The following is a 9,644-nucleotide window of genomic DNA, read 5'->3' on the forward strand; positions in this document are numbered from 1 at the left end:
TACGTTTCCTACACGTCTCCTACTTGTCACACACGGAGTTGTTTTCCTTATCGTTCTCCAGTAGTCTCCATTCCATTGGCAGGCTTTTGCAAAATTGTAATATATTAGCTTTCTTTCAGAGAGAGAGCACTGTGTGAAGTGGGGAAGGGGGAGGAGGAGGAGGGAGAGGGAGAGAGTGCGAGACCTACCGAGCATCTTTCCTTTTTTAAACTATTTTGTTTCTTTATTCCCGTGTGAGAGAGAGAGACAGAGACAGAGACAGAGACATGGGCAGAAGCAGGTCCCCGCAAGGAGACAGATGCAGGAAAGGATCCCGGACCGGCATGATCGGGCCCTGAGATGAAGGCAGACGCTTAACCGCTGAGAAACCGGGGGTCCCGAACGAACGAACGAACGAACGGACGGACGGACGGACGGACGGATGAACGAACGGACGGACGGACAGACGGATGGACGGACGAACGAACGAACGAACGAACGAACAGAACTTCATCCCAGATCGTGGGAACTTGTGAAATATTGTCACTCGTCCTTATCTCTCCGAGCTGTCCTGTTCCCGATTTTTACCCGCGCCGGCCTTTGAACTCCTAAGCTACAGTTCCTTTACAAAGGGATGTCAGCAATATAGCATCCGGAGGTAGAGGAAACCTCTCCCTCGTAGAACCCATAGGGACACGTAGACACAGACGAGATGCCAACAAAGTATATAGCCTTGGTCTCACTCCTATCTGTGGAGAGGTCACGAAAGACCCGATGTTCCGATCTCCCCGCTGGCTGGGTGACAACAACTCCAGTGGCCAGCGAGCGTGACCGCGTCCGGACCCCATCCATCCTTTGGTTTCCATTTCGAAAGAGAAGAGGCCGGTTTCCTGCAAAGATACCCAAAGCCGCAGCAACAACCCAACCCGAAGAAGACCAGAGCGTCTGTCTCCCCGAGCCAGCCGAGCACTGGTTCCTCACCAACAGTCGGGACATTACTGATGGAGCCAGAGGGATTTTTAGGTTAGGTTCTGGTCCCTGGGCTGGCCTCATTGCCAGCTTTCTCTAATCGTGGAGAGCATAGCATTCAGGCATGAGCAAAGCACCCCATTCACCCGGTTTGGGCCATCTGAGCCTCAGGTTCCCCTTCCACGTGTCCCAGGTCAGTGAGCACTTGCAAGTAAGTATAGGCCCCCTAAGCAGCCCAGGGGTAGCCTGCCAGAGTTTCCTGTGGCTGGCGGGTGTGTGTGTGTGTGTGTGTGTGTGTGTGTGTGTGTGTGTGCGTGTGTGTGTGTGTGTGTGTGTGTGTGTGTCTCGTGTGCTCAACCTTCGCTGCAGGGTTCTCTAGGGTCTGGTTCGGTTCGCCCCGCTTTTCTGCGTGCGCGTGCACGTGCGTGTGCATGCTCCATAAGGAGCTGGGGCGTCCTCGGGAGGAGGGACGCCGTAGAGAGTGGACAGTTTATTCTCTGATCTTGGTACGGGCAAGGCTGTAGGGCTTGAACTCTGTGGGAACCAGGAAGGTTTTCTTCCGTTTTCTCATCGTCAGTTTTGGCAGGTTGCCTTTTAGTGATCGATCGATCCGATCGAAACAAAACAAAACAAAACAAAACAAAACAACACAACTTTTTTTTTTTTCCTTTTTGTAAAGATTCTGTTTATTTTCTCCTGAGACACAGTGAGTGAGAGAGTCGGACACACAGGCAGAGGGAGAAGCAGGCTCCATGCTTGGAACCCGACGTGGGACTCTGATGCCGGGCCTCCAGGATCAGGCCCCGGGCTGAAGGCGGCGCTCAACCGCCGAGCCACCCGGGCTGCCCACCTTTTTCTTTTTCTTTTTTTCTTTTAATTTTTTTTTTTCCAGAAGATTTTAGGTGTATGCGATGTTTACACCCAGGTTAGGGCTCATCCTCGCAACCGAGAAATATAGAGTCCCACACTCCCCCGACAGTGCCAGCCAGCAGTCACGCACCCCTTCATCGATTTCATTTGTTCATTTGCTTGCTTGCTTGCTTGCTTCCTGGCTTGCTTATGTATACATTCATTCAGCCGGTCAGTCGGTCAGCCGATCAGTTCAGTCAGTCAGTCAGTCAGTCAGTCCTTTTAATGAATCATTCATTCTTTCCTGTTTTAGAGGTGTTCTTTATTTATCCATGAGAGACACACAGAGACAGGCATTGACAGACTGCAGAGAGAAGCAGGCTCCCCGCGGGGAGCCCCAAGTGGGAGCCGGGGCCCCAGGACCCCAGGATGATGACCTGACCCCAAGGCAGATGCTGAACACGGAGCTACCCAGGCGTCCCCGTTGCTTGACTTTTCAGGGGAGGCAGACAGGCAACGTGCATTCAGTGGCACGGAAATAGAGCCCAACTAGTGCTGAGTTTTCTGTGAGCCGTTTGGCCCTGGGTCAGTGTGAAAGCCACTGGAGCAGGGCCCAGAAACGTTCAAGGCTGAGAATTTCCTTCCTCCATAATCATTTCACAGACGCTTAATTGAAAGTGGTATCTACCTATCGTATGGCAAACGTCTTTCTCTGTTTGGGTTCTAGCCAAGACCCAGAGAGTCGAAGCCCCCAACCTCACGGACTGAAAGTCGCCAGTTGGATGCAGAGATAGTTAGGGAGGCAGGCAGGCAGGCAGGCAGGCAGGCAGGCAGAGCCGGAAAGGCAGGCGCCACACCGGTGAGTCCAGGTGTGAGGAATGTGGGATCGCAGGGCAGCTGGGTCGCAGCCTGGTCCGGATCCGCCCGGGTCAGTAGCGTTTCCTGACACAGGACGGCAGGACGGGGCGCCAAAGAGGGGCCTTGGGGTGGCTTTCCTCCTCCGCCTCCTTGGGATGGGGACATCTGCCCCACTCGGGGCATGCCCCCCACCCGCCCACGCGCCCACCCCCACACGCTGGCCACCGGTCGGTCCCGCAGGCGCCTGCCTTCCGAACCACCCAGGCTGCACCGGTTCCATGTCCGGTTCCGGTTCCGGTTCCGGCCCAGGCTCCGGCCCCAGGCAAGGACGCACTTGCAAATATCATCCATGGGAGGCTTCCTGCTGCCCTCACTCCTACAGATCCGGGACACCGGAGGGTGGGGGGGGTGGGAGCGGTTCCCAGATGGGATGTAGAAATGTCCGCCAACCGAAACCCGTCCTTCCCGCGTCATCTCCCCACGACGTGACGCGACACCCTGTGCGGTGTGTGGAGAGAGACCCTTTGTCTCGCCGCCACCGCTACAGCAACCGAGGACAGTCCTCAAACAGGAGCACGGTCCCATGAGCATCGGTCCCATCTGAACCTATTCCCTAGTTGGGGATCCTAGGGTGTGTCTAGGGATAGACCTGGAGCACGAGGTCCTGTGTGTGGGAACCAGATGAACGAACGCGCAAGACCGTGGGTGGCGGTGGGAAGGAAGAGGTGCGGACGAGGTGTGCCCGGGTGGCATACCCGCGTTTGAGCGGCTGCCTTCCACTCGGCTCCCGGCATCATCACAGCGTTTTGGGGATCCAGCACCGCACCGGGCTCCCCGCGTGGAGCCTGCTTCTCCCTCTGCCTGCCTCCCGGCCTCCTTCTGTGTGTCTCCCTTGAATAAATACAGTTTATTTATTCATTTATTTGTTAAAGATTTTATGTATGTATGTATGTATGTATTTATTTATTTATTTATTCGAGAGAGAGAGAGAGAGAGAGAGAGAGAGAGAGGCAGAGATCCCATGCCCGATCAATACAGTTTAAGAAATTAAACTTAAGGGATCCCTGGGTGGCGCAGCGGTTTGGCGCCGCCTGCAGCCTGTGGTGTGATCCTGGAGACCCGGGATCCAGTCCCACATCGGGCTCCCTGCATGGAGCCTGCTTCTCCCTCTGTCTGTGTCTCTGCCTCTCTCTCTCCCTCTCTCTCTCTCTCTCTCTCTCTCTCTCTCTCTCTCCCTGACTAAAAAAAAAATCCTTAAAAATAATGAATGAATGAATGAATGAATAATAAATGAATGAATAAATAAATAGATAAATAAATAGATAAATAAATAAATAAATAAAATTTTAAAAATTAAAAAAAAAGAGAGTTAAAAAATGGAATGGACAGATAACTTGGCGAGGAGGATGTGTGAAGGTATGTAATGCCGCTGAGCGACTCTAGGCTTAGAAAGGGTTACAAGGTTCCACCGTAGGTGACGCCTGTCTTTTGGACCACAACCGAAACACAAAACAAGACCCCCTGTCCCTGGCTCAGAGTAAGGGAGTTCCTGGGTCAGGCTGGAGGGGGTTCCTGTGGTCCGCAGAGTGCAGAACCCCGGTTCAGCCATCTGGACTCTTTTCTTCCTGTCCTCGGAGACAGGCGTGGTCGCAGACGGCACACGCCTGTAAAGGCAAGGCCAGAAGGAAGAACTTCAGCATCCCTTTGGCTCTTCTTTTCTGTTCTTCCGGTTGTTGTGGTTCCGGTGTTGTTGAGCCTCAGCATTTCCAAGCACCTTGGAGGGGCAACCTGGGAGGCTCGCTGAGGTTAAGCAGCTGACTCTCGGTTTCGTCCGCCAGGAGGTGGCACTCTTGACTCGCCCAGTGAGGCCGTGGCGACCTCTGGAAGGAAGGTATCAGGCTCAGGGTTTCCGAGGGGCTCGGCTGGCTCCCCGAGAAGTGGATCTGAGTGTCTCCAGGCTGTCCGATCCTATCTGAGTCTTAGGATGCGATTCCAGGGGCCCGTGGCCCGCTCGGTCAGTAGAGAGCACGGCTCTTGACCTCCAGGTCCTGAGTGCGAGCCCTACCTTGGGAGTAGAGATCACTTTGACAAATGGACCCCGGAGGGGGGGGGGGGCGGGGGGGGAGAGGGGAGGGGAGGGGAGGGGGGAGGGGAGGGAGGAGGGGAGGGCGGCGTGGGGACTGGGGGAGGTCGAAAGAAAGAGAAACAGACGCCATTCTACTCAGGGAAGGCCTTGGTGATACAGGGGATCCTTCCAACGGTGTCTGGTTACAATGAGAACGGATTCCCACCGACCTTCTGAAGAGGATTTAACAATCGCCAAAAAAAAAAAAGGAAGATGACTCACTGAGAGTTTCTGAACTCTGTTCAGGGTTTCGTGGAACTCATTCAGTTCCACGTTGTTCCTTTCTGTTCGGCTTCCATGCAGCTTTTTCATTAGTTCCGGCAACTCCTACTGTATGTAGTTGGACGATCTCAGGATGACCAGACACCGGGATCCGTCCAGAGTGCTTTCCGCGAATCTTCTGAAAGGCGGACCGTATGGTTGCAAGACCTTCCGAACAACACCTGCACGTGACAGGGAGGTCACCCACGGACGGACGTGCCTAAAGACCCGATGAGAATTCATTATAATGCAGTCGAGAGGAAAATCCGACCAGTTTCTGTCACACACACACACACACACACACACACACACACTCACACACAACACACGCAGGCACGCACGCAGAGCATTTAACCAGTTCGAATGTGGAGTGATGGCACTCTACCAGGACACGTTACAAGTTTAGGAATTTCATTTCGTGTTTGGAACACCGGCAGCATTCACCCACGCAATATAATCTAAGAGGGCTTATGATTCTTTGTCTGACAGTGCTTCTCACGGTCCTTCCCATAACAGGTAAACGACCTATAGTAGTCAAGAGACTCTATTTAGGGTTTGGCATTCTGGGATCCGCTGAGAATCCACGAACGGATGAAGGAACCAGTAGACAGACAGCCAGGCAGCCAACCAGCCAACCAAAAACATCTCAGAAGTTTTCAAGGCACATGCCTACAAAGGATCACGGATCATAACAAAACGGAAATCTTCATTGTCTCTTTCGCCAAGGTGGCCCCTAGGAGATTCTACAGGTGCTCTTAGAGTTGTCCCCCAAAATGAAGCTCCTTTAACGTGGAGAAGTGTTCACTCTTACGTAGGGGAAGACCGGATAAAAACGAATCCAGGGATCCCTGGGTGGCACAGCGGTTTGGCGCCTGCCTTTGGCCCAGGGCGCGATCCTGGAGACCCGGGATCGAATCCCACGTCGGGCTCCCGGTGCATGGAGCCTGCTTCTCCCTCCGCCTGTGTCTCTGCCTCTCTCTCTCTCTCTCTCTCTCTGTGACTATCATAAATAAATAAAAAAATAAATAAAAAATATTTAAAAAAAAAAAAAAAAAAACGAATCCAAAAAATAAAATAAATAAGTAAATAACAGAAAAAGTTAAACAACAACAACAACAACAACAACCACCAAAAAAAAAAAAAAAAAAAAAGGAATCTAAAAACCTTGCTGTTCTGGGCAGGTAAAGGGAGAAACACACACACACACACACACACACACACACACACACACACACCCAAAAACAAACAAACAAAAAAACCCCAACCAAACCAAACCAAACCAAACCAAGCCAAGCCAAGCCAAGCCAAACAAACAAACAAACAAAAAAGCACATTGTCTTTGTCTTTTCTTCTCTGTTCACACTCTTATCAAGAGTAGACTACCAATGCAAGAGAATCTCGTCATTTTAGCAGAGAGAAGAGCCAAATCTCAGTTGTACACCAGTATACTAGTAAAACCCACTTCTCCCAATCTCAGTCCGTCCTGACCACGCCTACAATTACTTTTCAAAGAGTCTGCTTCTGGGACGCCTTGGGTGGCTCAGCGGTGGTGGAAGGTCTGCCTTTGGCTCACAGGGCCTGATCCCAGGGGTTCTGGGATCCAGACCCGCATCGGGCTCCCCAGTGGAGCCTACTTCTTCCCCTGCCTGTGTCTGTCTCTCTCTCTCTCTCTCTCTCTCTCTCCCTGTCTCTCTCTCTTTCTCTGTCTCTGTCTCGCTTTCTCCGTCTCTGTCTCTCTTTATCTCTCTGTCTCTCTCTGTCTGTCTCTCTTTATCTCTCTGCCTCTCTTTTCTCTGCCTGTCTCTCTCTGTGTCTCTCTCCCCTTCTCTCTGTCTGTCTCTCTTCCTTTCTCTCTCTCTCTCTCTCTCTCTGTCTCTCTCTATCTCTCTGTCTGTCTCTGTCTCTCTTTGTCTGTCTCTGTCTCTCTCTTTCTCTCTCTGTCTCTCTCTCTCTCTCTCCCATGAATACATAAGTAAAATCCAAAAAAAAAAAAAAAAAAAGAAAAGAAAACCAAAAACAAATCTCAAAAATCTCCTTCAGAAATCCCTTCTATAATTTCTTTTTCCGTTCCGTCAGTCTTTTTTTTTTTTTTTAATTATTTATTTTTGATAGTCATACAGAGAGAGAGAGAGAGAGAGAGAGAGAGAGAGAGAGAGAGGCAGAGACACAGGCAGAGGGAGAAGCAGGCTCCATGCACCAGGAGCCCGACGTGGGATTCCGATCCCGGGCCTCCAGGATCGCGCCCTGGGCCAAAGGCAGGCGCCAAACCGCTGCGCCACCCAGGGATCCCCCGTTCCGTGAGTCTTAAGTGTTCTTTCTCTAAATAGCTGGGCTTTGGGACGCCCGTGTGCCTCAGCCTTTGATCGTCTGGCTTGGGCTCAGGACGTGATCCCAGACTCCTGGGACTGAGTCCCATATCAGGGTCCTCGCATGGAGCCTGCTTCCCTTGTGTCTGCCTGTCCCTGTGTCTCTCATCTCATGAATAAGTAAATAAAATCTTAAAAAAAAAAAAAAAAAAAAAAAGCCAGAGTCATTTCAGGACAGATTCATTTTCTTTAACCACCACCACCACCACCACCACCACCACCCGCATTTTCTACATGTCTCCTACTATCTCACACACAGAGGTTGTTTTCCTTGTCGTTAACCAGTAGTCTCGATTCCATGTGGCAGATTTTTAAAAACTGTACTTATTTTACACTTTTTGAGCGAGGAGCGAGGAGAGAGGAGAGAGGAGAGAGAGAGAGAGAGAGAGAGAGCACTTCGTGAAGGGGGAAGGGAGAGAGAGAGACAGAGACAGAGACATAGGCAGAAGCAGGCTCCCCACAGGGAGCCAGATGTGGAAATGGGTCCGGACTCGGACACTCCCCCCCCCCCCCCCCCCGCCGCCCCAGAATTGGGCCCTGACCCAAAGGCCGATGCTCAACCCCTCAACCACTGAGCCACCCAGGCGGCAGACTGTTAACTCCTAGAAACCTCAGTCTCTGGTGAAAAGCCAGTAGGAACCACGGGCACATTGCCTATCATACCAGAAATCCTTAGATTGTCAAATGGATGAATACATGTGATAGTTTTTAGAAACACGTGTGTGTGTGTGTGTGTGTGTGTGTGTGTGTGTGTGTGTGTGTATGCGTATGTATTGTTGGGCTGGCTGAGAGACAGGGGCACCCAAAATGGCGGACATCTCAAACTGGGTCAAAATGGCTGATCTTCCCGTCAAAGCAGCAGCCCTGACCACCACATCATCTCCAGTAAGTCGAAGCCTAGATGGGAAACCGAAACTTTCCATCCAGGACTTTCCAGCCAGGAACCACCCCCACCCCCTCCCCCGATACTACCCCACCCCACCCCCCCAGCCAATCACCTAAGGACACAGTGTTCCCTTGTCTAATTTGGCAAGGGACCCACCCGGATCCAGAGCCGGAACCAAGAAGGCTTAAAAACCCCCACAGTCCCCAACCCCGCGCGACTTCCCTGTCTCTGGCCACCTCTCCGAGTCATGGAACCTCGCCCAGGAGCGCTCCCCATTAAAGCACTCTCGAACCTACTGCCTGGCTCTGCTGGTTTTCTGTTATTTCTCCGCTGTTCATTTTGTAAAAACCTAACATGTAGGACACAATTTTTTTTTTTTTTTAAGATTTAGTGTGTGTGTGTGTGTGTGTGTGTGTGTGTGAGAGAGAGAGAGAGAGAGAGAGAGAGAGAGAGAGAGAGAGAGGCAAAGACAGAGGGAGAAGCAGGCTCCAATGCAGGGAGCTTGACGTGGGACTCGATCCCGGGACTCCAGGATCACGCCCTGGGCTGAAGGTGGCACTAAAACGCTGAGCCACACGGGCTGCCCTGTATGATACAATTGTTAAGGAAGCACGAAACAGGGGATCCCTGGGTGGCTCAGCGGTTTAGCACCTGCCTTCGGCCCAGGGCGTGATCCTGGAGTCCCGGGATCGAGTCCTACATCGGGGGTTCCTGCAGGGAGCCCGCTTCTCCCTCTGCCTGTGTCTCTGCCTGTGTGTGTGTGTGTGTGTGTGTATGTATGTCTCATGAATTGTGAATTAAAATTAAAAAAAAAAGAGGAAGGAAAAAAGAAACGAACAAACCTGAAACACGTTTACTAACACACCCAGGTATCAGCAGGTTTCCTGAATCAGACAAAAGAGAAACACAAAAACTGAGGTGGGGGGAGGGGGGGAAGGAAGAAAAGGGCAAGGGGTGGAGGAGGAAAACACAACACCACCAAACAAAAAAAACCACCTTGGGTGTCTCATTGACTCACACTCTAGTATTTTACCTTCTGTTGGAAAGACAGACGCCAGGTATCCGGTGAACTGAACCCAATTTATCAATTAAGCTAGTTACACCTTCAAAGTTCCAGGTCACCAAAGATTTGGGAAGGTATTGTAAAAGTTTAACCTATAGATCTTTTTTCATCTTTTTCTTTCTTTCTTTCTTTCTTTCTTTCTTTCTTTCTTTCTTTCTTTCTTTCTTTCTTTCTTTTACCTGCTTGCTCGTAACAAGGAAAAGTACACGAGACAGACAAAATCGATCATTTGGAGTAGTTTCCGTGGACAAATCCTCAGAGGCACAACTTAACTAATCCGTTGAGTTC

Source organism: Vulpes vulpes, unplaced genomic scaffold, assembly GCF_048418805.1.
Source record: "Vulpes vulpes isolate BD-2025 unplaced genomic scaffold, VulVul3 u000000721, whole genome shotgun sequence".
In the NCBI taxonomy this organism is placed as follows: domain Eukaryota; kingdom Metazoa; phylum Chordata; class Mammalia; order Carnivora; family Canidae; genus Vulpes; species Vulpes vulpes.